Source organism: Synchiropus splendidus, chromosome 9, assembly GCF_027744825.2.
Source record: "Synchiropus splendidus isolate RoL2022-P1 chromosome 9, RoL_Sspl_1.0, whole genome shotgun sequence".
NCBI lineage: Eukaryota > Metazoa > Chordata > Actinopteri > Syngnathiformes > Callionymidae > Synchiropus > Synchiropus splendidus.
The window spans coordinates 13,704,004-13,718,832 of NC_071342.1; positions in this window are offsets into that span (position 1 = coordinate 13,704,004).

Sequence of the window (14,829 nt, forward strand, 5' to 3'; positions counted from 1 at the left end):
TAGTTAAATACTTCATTCATAAGAAGGTGAAACGCTGAAGTAACTTTAAATCAAGTGTGGATCCAGACCACGTCAGAAATATCTTGGCATCGAATAATTCACCACTACTCAGGGTCCTTGCTCTACAAATATATTGATACAGAGTTTCATGTATTTAAAATGCTCCATGCTGCCTGTGCACTGGTGTACAGTAGGCTTTCACACCATTGTAGAGTTCCTGGTCTAGAATCAGGACTAAAAAAGTTTGTAGTTCCTGCTGTTCAAACACAAACTGGAACCATTTAATACACAAAACCATTCCAAGATCTAAAAAGGTTCCTACTGTGCCAAAGCAGTTTGTGTTTGCAGCCAGAAGCATCTTGCAGCTCCATTTTTTTGAATTCAGTGAAGTATATATCTGTCTATATCAAAAAAGAACCGATATAATCATTTCATCCTGTATATTTATGTATACAAACCTATACATTCTGTAGTTCCACAGCCTTGTCTGTGACTCTTTCAAGTAGCATAAAAGAACAAAGTAACAATAACAGAAGCCTAGCACTTCAGGTGGTAAAAAGATGGGGGCGTTTCACAGATGGACAGGAAAGCAAAAGAGGCTCTGGCCTCTCAAGAGGTCGGGAAGCCATCGGATCACTCACAAAGAGGTGGCACAGAGAGTATCAAGAAGTGGCCCAATCATGAGGACAGGAGGAGATGGTTTGAACAAAGGGAGACTTCCATAACATGTAGTTCCTTTAGGTAATGACACAGTTTCAAAGGCCCAACTCCAACATCTAAAGGGACAAACCTTTTGCCGGATGATGGGCAATGTATAACTCATGGTTACTGTCTAAAAAGAAACAAGTTTTCAGTTGAGAAGCTTGGATATAATAGTTGACACACTGTTGAATGTTCAAATTAGAGTCATGGTTTCCTGCGTACTTGGATTACAGTCCTGTCATAACCAACAGGGAGATCCATGACGTTTTCTCGCACCAGATGAACGTGTGATGAAGGGGCTGTTTAACTTTCATTGTAATTCCACATCGCAAAGTGTTGGATGGAACATCCGCTCTTGTTATGCAGCACTTTCATTGTGACTACTTTGGTATTAATTAGCTGACACTGTGGTGTAATTTTGTTTTGATGCGCTGAGTCTCAGCGGGTTGGTCTGTGTGATATTTTTGGATGTTTCTGTGCCTGGCTTGTATTTTAATTGCACTCGGCATCACCGGCTTTGCTGCCTTTGCAGGATGACTAAGATAACATTTTCCAGCTGGGAGTTTAAATCACCCCGCATGACTCTGATCGAGGCTTTAAATGACTCCAATAGCCGCTAATAGTTCGGTCATATTATAGTGTATCAGAAGTTATTACATTAGTGGATATTTGTTAACCTCAGACGGATCCGAGCGTGATTCAGATCAAGGCTCTGTTTGTATTATAGCTGGTGGTACATTCATGTGCCACTGTAACTAGTTCAACTGAGAAAAATACAATATTCACGCCACCGTTTGCCGTGTTTGTACGCAGCACGAGCTGCCTATACCTCAAATGGGAGCTGACGACAGGTATGTCGACCTCAAGGAGTTGACTAAGTGGGATTTTCATTGCCAAAATGTGTTTCAAGCCATCCCAAGGAGTTTGCCAGTGTCAAGGGAAGATGAAAAAGCTTTTCACACATTAAATGTCTGTCTCTGGAGGGAAAAGAAAGAACTGAGGAACAAGTCGCCGGTCGCTGCTGAACTCATCTCTTTTATGAAAAAGCAGCGAAGGTGACAAAAGAAAGTTCACCAAGGGTGAAGCGACACAGCTGCTATATTTGCTGGAAATAGATTGGGATGGTTAACAATGCTGTGTAAAAATCTTTGACTGTGATCTGGGCCCACTTCCTTTTTAAAAATTTTTTTAAGACCTATAGATACAGACAAGGTGGAGTTTTATTTGATAACTATTACAGGTTGTGGCTTCTCGGCTTTCAATGGCTTTCAATGAAGCACCTATACCACACGCCATGCAACAGCTTTTTGATGCCCAAAATGTGTATTTTAGAAGTGAACACGTCACTTTTCTTCTGGCATAAATTCTTTCACAAAACATTTGACCAAACTTTCACTTGTTACCATCTTCCCATCCCAGTGACACGACACCCCAAATTGTCCTCCTCCTTTTCTGCTTTGCTCCAACTTTCTTTCGTGAGGTATAATTACTTGGTGGACAGATGGATCAATACAGAAGAGACTGAGAGTCCCCAGCAGGCCGCTTCAAGACCTGCTTACCTCTCGTCAGTTGACCCGTCTCGCACTTCCACTTACATGCTGGTAAGTCATTGAGACTTTTTTTTTTCTTCCATTAAAGCTGACCTTGATTATTCCCACTGAGGGTTCCACAGTGCACGGGTGGAGGAAGTGCATTACATCTTGTCTGAGGGCAGCAAAAACTGTCCTCACGACAGCACACCTTGTCTTACCCAAACTTTGTAAAGATGTTTTGAGGCCCTTTGAAAAAGACTGAGAACAATGAAGTAAACATGGCATGTCTGGATGTGGCGATGTAGCTCACAGTAAAGAATGTGACTTGGCTCATGACATAATAAACTAATAAATAAACTAGTTAGTTTTGTATTTAAAAAAAAAAATAAAAAGTTCATTCCAAACTTTAAACTCTGCTCCTCCAACTGTTGGCTCCACTTTGTATTCAAGTGAGTTTTCTTTGTGTTGTTTGAGGATTTCTAAAACCTGTTGCCGAACGAGCAGTTCTCTGTAGTCTACCGTTGTTGTTGTGAATTGAGGCTCGTTCATTGACGGACATTTATTGCTATAATTCAATGAATGTATCTAAAGCCATATACCAGCCAATCACGTGCTCAGTCAGACCAGGAAGTACAAAAGAACCAGGAAGTACAAATGTCCTTCACACGACCTGCTTGACAAATGTTGTTTTGCTCATGTAAAGATTTTGTGGTTAAAAGTTGCGTTGCCTTATCTTACAACTTCGCAACTGCCATCATCGCCACCTGTCGGAAGAAAGTGAGTTTGTTTTCCCGGACGCAATTGGAATAAATATGCATCTGGAATGACAGTGTTTCATGTCGAGGCCAAAAGGAGCAGTATCATCGCCAACCGTGGGTCCAGGAATTCTGTGTCTTCCAATCGCGATGTATTTAACGGCTTCACCGACCACCGCCTCATACAGCGCTTCCAGCTTCCTGGAATTTGTCGTTGTCAAATTTTTGACTTGGGTATTTAAGTATGTAACTAGCAATTGCAATATCATTTGAAAAGGACAGGTACATTTTTGTACGTAAAGGCAACATAAATGGGCCATATACACATTTTTAAGCAAAAAAAACGTGCTGATTCCATGTGCATATCTGATCGACTCGCTGTGATTTTTTGGTTGCTGCGCATGTTCTCGATCCTGACATGAGTAGTAAATTCATTTTAAATAATCTCTAGCACTGTCCGTGAAGGTGAATGTTGATAACAAAATAATGCAAGACAAAACAAAATGGCATTCAAAATAAATGATATAATGTCATATTATTTGCTTGTTTGCCCTGCTACGTAAAAGATGGCACTTTGTTTACAACCGGAACGAGGCTGGACGTTGCGGAGGCTGGACTTCTTCTACGCTTCCAGCTATTTACGCTTGGCTAGACGGCACTGCACATGTCAGAGCAGTTCTCATTGCATTCAGTGTTTGCTACAAGTATCGTTTCGCCTCAATGCTACTATCTGAAAACATTCATTCAAATTGAGGAGAAAGTACTGATGCAGCAGCAGTTGGTGTGTTCAAAAACTTGCCGATTAGCCTTATAGAAAAGGATATAAATCCAAGTCAAATGAAGGCAACATGGATGAAAATGTCAGTTATGTGTGGACGCGCCATAGAAATGAATCTTGGAAGTCAATCGTTCATTCTGCAAAATGTTGAGCTAATATTAAAAACATTAGAAAAGAACAAAGCAAAGTCCTCACCCTTCCTGCCGGTACGGTAAGTACTGGACCGTTCACACTACTCCCCTCTAAACCTTTCCCCATTCCCTATAAATCCAGAAAACCCATGCAGAGACCCACATTACCCATGAAGGTTGTCGTCATGCCTATAAAACAGCGCATTTCTCGATAGGGTACCACAATGAGCCCCCTATTTATAGCCTGTGTGATCCAAGCGATTCATCTCTGTGAATCACTGCTAATGGTGCGCACCAGACTTCTCATTTAGCTTCCTCTTTGCCCTGACTTTGTTCTGACCAGGACTTGAAGGGTGAACATGGTTGTTCTGACACCCTAAGATGAGAGGCGAGCACAAACCGGAGATAATTAAAGAAGGCAAACTTCAGCGGCCGTGTCTCACTCTCATTGACCTTTATCAAAACACTGGCATTCATGTCGGGCAAATGCTGGCAGATTCCACTGAAGGCCGTGTACGAGAGGAGGTAAACAAACACTACCTCATTAGGTTGCACCAAAGACGCCCCTGTCATCCTGGTAATGTCTGACTCATTAAGAGCAGATGAAACAGTATTTCTGGAATCATATTTTAAGTAACTCATTGGGAAGCACAAGACGTGTCAAAGGAAGACAACTTACACATGCAGTTTTTGTCTCAGCTTAAAAATAACAACATTCTATCGAGTGTTGCAGCCAAATAACGCACTATGATAAAGACATGATGAGCTACAATGGAAGTGGAGAATTGCACTAACAACTCTGCAGTTGAGCCCCAGAGTACGTCTGCCCTTTTGCGTAGATAGCTCCTCCCACTTGGCCTATAAACAAAGCTATCTAACATCTCCATCTTGAACACGCCAGTCCTCCAACGTCCATTACCTTCTCGTCCTCTGCTGCAACTCGCACACACCTCAACAAATCGCAGGACATCAACCTTTTCCCCAGAGAACGGATAGACTGTGCTTTTCCATCACTCTACAGGCACGATGCCTTCAGGACACTGAGCCATGCACGTATGATTGCAGCTGACCCGCTTTACACTGGTCATCACTTCTATGACCCGCTTCCCTTTGGGAGGAGTCTCCTGTCCATCAGAGCCGAAAACAGTTTATTCCACTTGGCTGCCAGCATCATGAACGCTGGCCGGGGCCTCTCCAGCAACACCAAGGCTCTTTTGATGTACAGTAGCTCTGACGTTGGTATCAGGGTTTGTGATTCAAATTGAAGAAACAAACAAATACTTGTATTTTAAAAGGCACATTAAGCAACATAGCATATCAAAAGTCATTTTAAATTGTATTGTTTTGCATCATAGTGTTTGACAAAGTCACCAGAAAAGATCCCATGACACATATCGGGATCATGACCTTGACCAAATCAGAAACGCTCCCGCCTGCTCTACGTCTCCAGGGCAGTCAGACGTACAAAGTTCCACCTGATCTGCATGAGGAGGAAACAAGAGCACCCACAGGAAATGTGTTTGAAAACAAGGACTATGCAAATTTGAGACAAAAAGGTCCCAGATGGCCGCGGTTGCTTCCAGGGTAGTAGATTATAGCTCTGAGGCTAACCGCTAAAGAAACATGCCACCATCTTGTAATTAATACTGTGGAAACAGGAATACACTAAGTGAATTAATTGATTGAAAGAAAGTGTCAGTCTGACCAGATATGGATGCTTCACTCGAAGGAAGTTGTCTTGATTTTTATGAAATATATTCATATTTTAACAGTAAAAAAGAGATTCAAATGTTTCAAGTATACATACCGTAATTTCCGGTTTATAAAACACTACTTTTTTCTCGGTCTGAGCCCTGCATTTTATACAACACTGTGGCTAATATATGGATTTTTACAGGCTGAACTCAGACTAAATCAGAGGCGATGAAATCGATGAAATCAGAAACCATCAAAATGAGCTGTTTTCGCCCGCGTGTCCACAGCTCTGCCAACAGAGTCGATCTCCTGGAGGTCTGAAATCCAGAAGCAGCCACTGAGACCGGCAGTGGTGTCGGAACTTTGGGGACGCGGGCGAAAACAGCACATTTTAAGGGCTTTAATGTGGATAAAAGATGTGAGACGCTGTCTCGGGACAAAGTGCGTTTGGCTCAAAAGTACGGCGTGAACACCAGCGGATTTTGGCTGCTGACTTGATCCGGCTGGAGAGCAGCACTATGTCTATTGTGAGAGCAGCATGGATAAATCGAGACGCTCCATATTAAGCAGCTTGTCTCCGCTATTTCCTCTCTCGATGCTGGACTAGTTTTGAAAAGCGTTTTTAAGCCAATGCACCACTGACCTGTCTATAGTGCAGACAGCACCACTGAACCCATGGCTTTTTGACCGGTGCGGCTTATGCATGAATTTGATCTATTTTCCCTCTTAAATTTAGTGGGCGGGGCTAATATTCTGGTGCGCTCTATAGTCTGGAAATTACGGTGTATATCTATATATATCTTTATATACAGATATATATATACAGGCTTACTTTGTATCCATCTTTAAGATCTTATTTTTCGTTCTCTTTTCGTTCTCTCTGCCTCTCCGGTATTTACTTTTGCTGAATCCCAGGATTTATTCTGTGTACCTGTTTGCGCGCCATTTATCTATTTAGCCTCATTCATTTATTTGTGTTTTGCTGGGTTTGATAAATCCAGCCTGTCTGCAATGGGGCTCACCTGCCTCCACATGACAAAGGGAGGAAATTGAGCGGATTTGGAAAAACCTGTAGGAGGAATGAGCAGGAAACTTATTGAACTCTCAGCGTAACCTCATTAGTTTGTTTATTGTGCTGAGAATGATAGACTACTTGGTGGCCATTGTTCCATCTGAGCAGGATACAGAATGGCAAGCAATTATTCTGACTGAACCAAATAGTTGTGGCTGGGAAAAGCCTGACCACGTTGTACTTCAAATGTCTCTCCTAAGGTGCATTCATGATGCGACTGACCTGTTTGATGGCAAAGAGCAGATGCAAAAAAAATGTCCTTTCTTTTCTTAAATTCTTCATATGTTCACATATCAAACTCAAAGTGTAAAGAGTGAAATTCTAACAAAGTGAAGGCTGACGAAAACAGTATTCTGTATAGTGGGGGTGGACAATTGCTTATACTGAGGGGCCACGTTATATAGTGTTATACAAATAAAAATGTGTGTGACTAATTTACGATAAACTCCAAGTGACGTGTTGTGTGGTTCAATGAGATTAAAAAATTTAGTCTGTAGTCAGCCCTAATTTTGTCACTAGAATATTAAAAATAGACGAATTATATGTAATGCAATTAGGAAAATACATTTATCTTATGTTATTTGAAACTATTTTTCATTTCTAAATCATGAAAATAGGCCGATCTTTTTGAATGGTGAAAATATGATCGCGAGGGGCTTAAATTATCCTTTTAACTTTCTTGTGCCTGTATTTTTTTTTTATATTTCCAAAATATTGTATTTAATTTGAGGGACAACAAGAACACAAAAAGCAAAACAAAACAAAACAAATAAAAAATACAGTATACTGTAGCTATGGGACAAGAAAAAAAACAGGACTGAAATAGATGTCCGCTAACAGTGGCAATCCGAACATTGCCGCCATCTGGATGCAGCATGTTTCGCATTCATGTTGTGGCACCCAGTACACTGAGAAACTAGCTTGGATAGACTGCGAGACGGTGGCGATTTTTAAATTGAGTCTCAACCCACAGAGGCTTATTGCATTTACTCATATATTCCCTTCATTATCAAGATACTTCATACCAGTCCATTTAACCCACAGCTCAATTAACAGAAGCAAACATATATGTTATATATATTTTTTTAGGGGTTTGGTTAAGACACTTTTCCATCTTGTCATATATGACTGCTTCATGACTTTAAGATGATGCATTTAAATTCAAATCTCAATGGATTTTGTGCTGAAAAAAGGGTGGGAAAATGTATTTGATAAAAAAAAAAAAACGAATAGAATAGAAGTTTTTATTTTATTTATTTATTTATTTCTTCAAGTGAATACAATGGGCTTTTAGTTTATTGTTATTTCATGCTCACCATCAACACGCTACGTTGAATTGTAAAGCCATGTCCAGGACAATGTTGGCATGTCATGTTTTAGTAGCACAGTGACTTCCCCTTGGCCTCAAATAAATATGACCTTAAAAAACAACCTATCGTGACGTGTTTGAGGTTACAATGTAGCAAAACCAGAAGTTGGAGCTAAAGATGGTGTTTGATCTGGCATGGCTCTTGAAGCCGACAGGAATCCGATAATTTCAGGTCGCTCATTAAGTGTTGGCAGTTTACTTGCAGTTGTGTGTCAGGAGCACATCTGCAGTGAGATCCCCTTCGCACACCAATTGTGGAGTGCAGCACTATCTGCAGCAGCTATTGTTCATGCAGCACCTCACTCTGGTGCCCAGTGCTTCACGATTCTTATTCAGAGACAGACCTTCTCACAGTTGCCGCAACTCTCATCCCTTCGCTTTACCACTCGCACAAAAAAAAAAAAAGAGGAAATCAATGAAACCACGGATCAATAAGACTCCGCCATCGCTGAGCTCATGTGCTCCTTTTTCATAAAATGAGTGAAATAACTGCGATCCGACATGAATTCTTCACAGCAGATGTGAGGACGCATTAGAGACTCAAATCAATTATAAGGGCTCAGACACAACCCCCTCCAAAAGTGCTGTTGTTTACCACTACAGACGCCTGGCGCTGTGATCTGTTCAGGCAAGACTTTGGCACGTTTTGAATTGAATCTACTTTCAGCATGTTCCACCCTGGAAGCTTTTCTGACACTTTGTCAAGGTGGCTTAAAACTGTGTGATAACAGTGAATCTCATAGTAAATATATGTAATAATAAAAAGAAAAAAGTTTCTGCTGAACAATGCTGTTCAAGGTATCTGCGTAAAAATGTCTCGGTGGTTTTGTTTCGACCCATAAAATCCCCAACATTCCTCCCTTCGGCTTGTTTTCTCTAAATGATGGCCAGTGTGGGCGTCTAAAAACGTCCGGGGCTTTGTTTTTGTGATTTAACCTTCACAGGTTAGAATTCCACGTTATCTCACACACTCGCTTTTATCTTTATTGCAGGCAGACACTACATTTGTAATTGTTATCTGAGGCAAGCCATGAAAGATGGTGGGGTGTCATGGATGCTTTATTTAAAATGGCAACGAGTGAATCGTAAATGAGGTAGCATGGCTCGGAATTTGAGTGGAACAGAGGCTACGTTAAGGCTTCAACCTTCCGTCCATCCGTTCATCCATCCATCTTAGTCCATTCATCCGTCTGTCCAGCCATCCACATTCGTTCTTCCATCCAGCAATCCATCCATCCATCCATCTCTGTCATCCCTCAGTCCATCCATCTCTGTCCATCCATCCATCATTCATCCATTCTTCATCCATCCATTTCTCAGTCCATCATCCTTCCATCCAGCCATCCACATTCATCAATCCATCATCCATCCATCTCTGTCCATCAGTCCATCCATCATCCATCTCTCAGTCCATCGGACCATCCATCTATCCATCTAGCGATCCATCTCTCTGTCCATTCAGCCGTCCATCCAGCCATCCACATTCATTCTTCCATCCCTAAATCCATCAGTCCATCCATCAGTCCTTCTATCTATCCATCCATCCTTCCATCCATCAGTCCATCCATGCATCCATCATCCATCTATCTCTCTGTCCATCATTCGTCCGTCCAGCATCCACATTCGTCATTCCACCATCCATCCATCCATCTCTCCATCAGTCCATTCTTCTTTCCATCCATCAGTCCATCTAGCCATCCTTCAGTCCATCCATCCATCCATCCATCCATCCATCTCTTAGTCATCCGTCAGTCCATCTAGCCATCCATCCATCGATTCTTCCATCCTTCAGTCTATCCAGCCATCCATCTCTCAGTTCATCCATCTCTCAGTCCATCCATCAGTCCATCCAGCCATGGAGCAATCTGGCCCACATTACAACTCACTTTGAAACAGCAAGCCCTTCATTAAAATTGAACTGGGAAGAAGGTTCTAAATACCAAACATGCACATCTGTAATTGTAGTTGCACATTTCACTTTCCCACCATGTCCTTAATTTTACTTGTTAAATGTTACACTATTCTAGCCTTGTTTTCTATCGTTATTATGTTATTACACCCCTGTTTCTCCAACATGTTTTTTTTTTTTCTGTTTTGGACCATTGGAGCACCACGCTGTTGAAAAGTAACAATTATTATTGAATTAATATATACAGTATCGGACTCCTTTATGGGATTCGTCTTGTGGTACTCTCTGAATATCTGGCAGTCTCTTACCATCCCAGTTGTGAATATTGTCCCGTAACTACGCCAGACAGTTTAAACTGAAAAATCTTTTATAATGAAAGCAATTGCGCTCCACAGTCGCTTCATCTAACATTCTAAATCACTTTTTCATTTGCAGCAGAAGCAGTTGGAATAAAGGTGAAACATTTTCACGATCCATAGTTACTTTATCTAACATTCTAAATCTCTGTTTCATTTGCGTTAACAGGGGTAATTGCCCATAAGACATTTAGCAGTGTATAGCTGTGGAAATTATCTACTAAATCTCTATTGGCTGCCCTGCATTAAGGCAATAAGCAATAATATATCTTGAGTGCCAACAGTGTATTTAAGTCATGGGGCTCAACTGAACTGAACTGAACTATGTGGTTGATCCTGTCAGTAACATATGCATGTCGCGAAGACTAAGCCATGCAAGTACTGCAAGAAGGCAGGTTTGATTCCTGTTTAAGGCTCCCTAAAGCTCTTTGATAGTGATGGGTAGTTGAGGCTTCATGACACAGCATTGAAGGGTTGGTGAGGTTTCAGATGGCGCTGTGTGCTGCATAATGTTTAGATTTGAACAGCGCCATCTAGTGGCCTCAGACAATTAGGACACAGTTTCATCAACCCTGCAGTACTATTTCATGATACCCCATCTGTCTCTATGACTATCTTTTGGTATGGAGTTTTGAGCGTTTTCTCTGGGTGTTCTAGCTTGTCCGGCGACAGGTTGGCAACGATTTGAAGGTGCCACCCTGCCTTCAGTAGCTGGGAGTAAGCAGAAGAATATGGGAGACATACTCACAACCTCGAGCCACAGTGGAGATGCTGTACTCTGCAAAACGCTACAGTATAATGCAAAACATTACAAAATTAGTGTGACAGAATGAAGTCACTTTGCATATGACAAAATCAACTCACCTTGTTGGGTCCAAGATTTGCTCAATGTGTGCTTTATATTTGAGTTTTATTTAAAGTCAACCATACCCAACCAGATTTGGCCCACGGGCCTTATGTTTGACACACTATTACGAGGTACTCATTGGAAGTTGTATTCAATAGGAATATCCATATATAAATATATAAATATATAAATATATAAATATATATATATATATATATATATATATATATATATATATATATATATATATATATATATATATATATATTTATATATATATATATATATATATATATATATATATATATATATATATATATTTATATATATTTCTAATATATATAACTTACTATGTAATTTATATAATTAAACTATATAAATATATAGAATATATATATATATATATATATATATATATATATATATATATATATATATATATATATATATATATATATATATATATATATATATATATATAGAATAACAGTATTAGCAGTGTGCAGTGACAGAGCTGTTTCTTCCACTCAAACCTCGACGACTGCTTCCCTGTCCCCAGACAAGTGTAAAGATACGGCCACAGGTGAGTGATTGAATAATTCACAGCCCTTATCTAAGTCCCTCCTTCATCCAGCTTCCAGGGCAAATCTCCATATCTCCTAACAGCAACAGCCGCGCCGAGGATGAAAACAACGCTGGCCAATCCATCTCTCAGCCTCCTTCACTTTGTTATTGTCAATACGCTTTAATAGTATTTCCAGTTTTTCCCATGTCCACGGCGCACGCTCATTGATTAATTCATGACGTCCCTTGAGGTTGTCAGGTAGTTTGTCTCTGATGTTCCCCGCTAAAATGTCACCGCTCTAAAACATGAAATTACCACGCCAGCCTAAATGTTGAGGTCACAGAGTCAATACAGGAAATCCGGGTTAAATTATTAAACTGCGTTTCTTGTCCAGCTGTTGGCCTTTCCCTCCATTACGTGGCCTTGTGCGAACGTCCTTTTCTTTTTTTTTTCCTTCCTCATTATGGGCAGAGAAGACGGACATTACTGATCAATTCTTGACTCCTCATTTTAACCTTGGGATGTCATTACTGTCGGCCCATTAAAGCGAAGCCCGGTTTGAGCCAATTTAGCTAAATGAGGATATTTCCCAGCTGAGCGGGAGAGATGATGGAGAACCTTGACAGCGTGATGTGGTAACGCTCACAGCCATGTCTGGGGATTGTTCCACTAAGTGTTTTAACTTTAAAATGACTCGCGCCCGCATTATTTAAACTGGATAATCAATTGAAATGTATTTATATCCCCTTGTCACCAAGTGGCTCGTTTTTGAGAAGCAGGTTGCTTGTTTTTGTTTTGGTTTTTTTTTATGTTGTATTTTACTTAATATCACCAATTCTTGTGAATTCACCTACAGGGTTAACAGAGTTTAGTGATATATGTGGAGAAAATGGAATTTGGATGTACAGTGGTACCTCAGTTTTCGAACGTCCCGGACTTTGAACAAATTGGAGTTCGGACAAAAATTTCGAGATTTTTTTGCTTCGGATTTTGAACGAAAATCCAGAAGTCAAACGCCCCCGCAAAAAGCTGAAAAAAACGTAACATGCGCGGACCGACCAGCTGACCCACGACGCGCTTTGTTATTGTGTATAACGCAGCCTCTGTATGCAGATGTGTCCCGTTAGCTACATTTACTGACTGTTTTTTCTTCATATTGAGGTGTAAAACCGTTCCTGTCTCCACATTGGACCGTGGTAGAGTGTCACAGGGGAGGTGCTCGCTCTCCACAACTCCAAGGCTGGAGCTCCAGGGTTTGATGTCCTGTTGTGGGCTGGAGCTGGGACAGGTATGAGGCGAGTCTGGGACAGAGCGTTACTTGGTTTATGACTTTGTCACAGCCAAACTGCACAGAAGCGCACATTCAGAGCTGGACACGCACCGGGCACCTCTTCACTTCTGGAGAGACGTCACTCACTCAGCAACCCCTCCCACATGCAGCGGCCACACACATAGAGGAACAGCGCACCTGCAGCAGACACTCTACATTCACTCCTACAAAAGCCTGTTTTAAGGCTTGGAACGCATTATTTCTTTTTCCATTCATTGTGATGGGAAAAATCGATTCAGATTTCGAAAAAAAACGCTTCTCGAACAGCCGTCTGGAACGGATTGTGGTCGAGAACCGAGGTACCACTGTACTACATATTTTGAGTTGGTTGAACTGTTGGATTCCTTGGGACTGCTACCTATAACATTTTTGTTGGCCAAGAAATTCTGCCCATTATATTGGTGTTTTTTCAGCAAGGTGTCCCAAAATAAATAAACACCAAAACAAAAATGTCAGAGAACAATATCCAACAAAAGGAGCGGACGACAGTAAAGAGAGTTTCAGAATTTAAAGGGCCGACATGTTTAACTAAACTGTGTCTTTCAATAATAGACATTTTTGTTGCGAATGCTCGACAGGGATATACTGGTGTACGGCTGCATCTTCTGCACTGTGACTCTTGACCGGAAATCGAGCATGAGTACTTCTCTGGTCTCTTAGAGAAGAAAGCCTCAGGATTCTCACGGTGCACTCAACTCAAAAACCATATTGTGAATAAAATCATTTTGAACTGAAAATCGATTTCAAATTGAATCTTGGCCCCAAAAATAATAATAGTAATCGAATTGTGCTATACCAAAGATTACCAGCCTAAAATGGTCCCCTTTTTACTGTGCTATCCTGTGGACGGTCACTCATCTAAGGAGTCTTTCTCCTGTGAGGCAGGGGTGCGTTTGTTGGGCATTAGCGGAAATGAAGGCAAAACGTGACTCACTTTTTAATTAATAGCCGCTAATTTTGGCATTATGCATCTGTGTGGTTACTCCTTCACCTTTGACTCTGCATTGTTACACAAGAGATGCTCTTGTTTTTATCTCCTTGAACACACGCATTCCTTTATCATCTTTCATCTACATCCCTTCCATTATTTTATTTAGTTATTTATGTTTTTGAGTGTCCACAGAAATTGTTGCCGTATAATCTCTCCATGCGACCGCTTCCTAGGGACGCCACGATCTCACAATTCAAAACAGAGTTGTATTTCATTTTTAAATATCTACATCTATTTAAAGCTAAACAGTAAGTGAAACAGCTCGGGAGGAATATTTCCTCCGCTCCTTAAGTTCGAGTCTCTCCCGAAACATTGTATCTGGCGAGGTTCCATTTTACCTCCAACCAAAAGCCGTACGCCAAAATAAATCTGCAGCTCATTTGCCCCTCAACATCTGTAGCTATTATTTACCCGAGGAAATAGTTTGACTACCTGCAGCCAACACGGCTCCAAATTTGGATTACAGACAATAACCACGTAATTGTAATTGATGGCTTTTTCAATCCGATTAACCCGCTCGTGGCAAATGTTCTCAGAACACGCAGCTGCCTCCGCGAGACGTTCAGGCTCTCACAACCGGACTCACCCACTCATCATATCACACCACCAAATGACACATTTCCTCATTTCTACACTTTGTATATTCATGTCTATGAGGTTCCCTGTCACACATATCCATCACGGCTGTGTTTCCTTTAGAAATGTGCATCTGGGTAATCTTGACTCCAGCTGGGGTGGCAATTATTCCTCTTATCCTTCTATTCCTCGCCATGATCTCTTCATCACTTGGTGAGTTC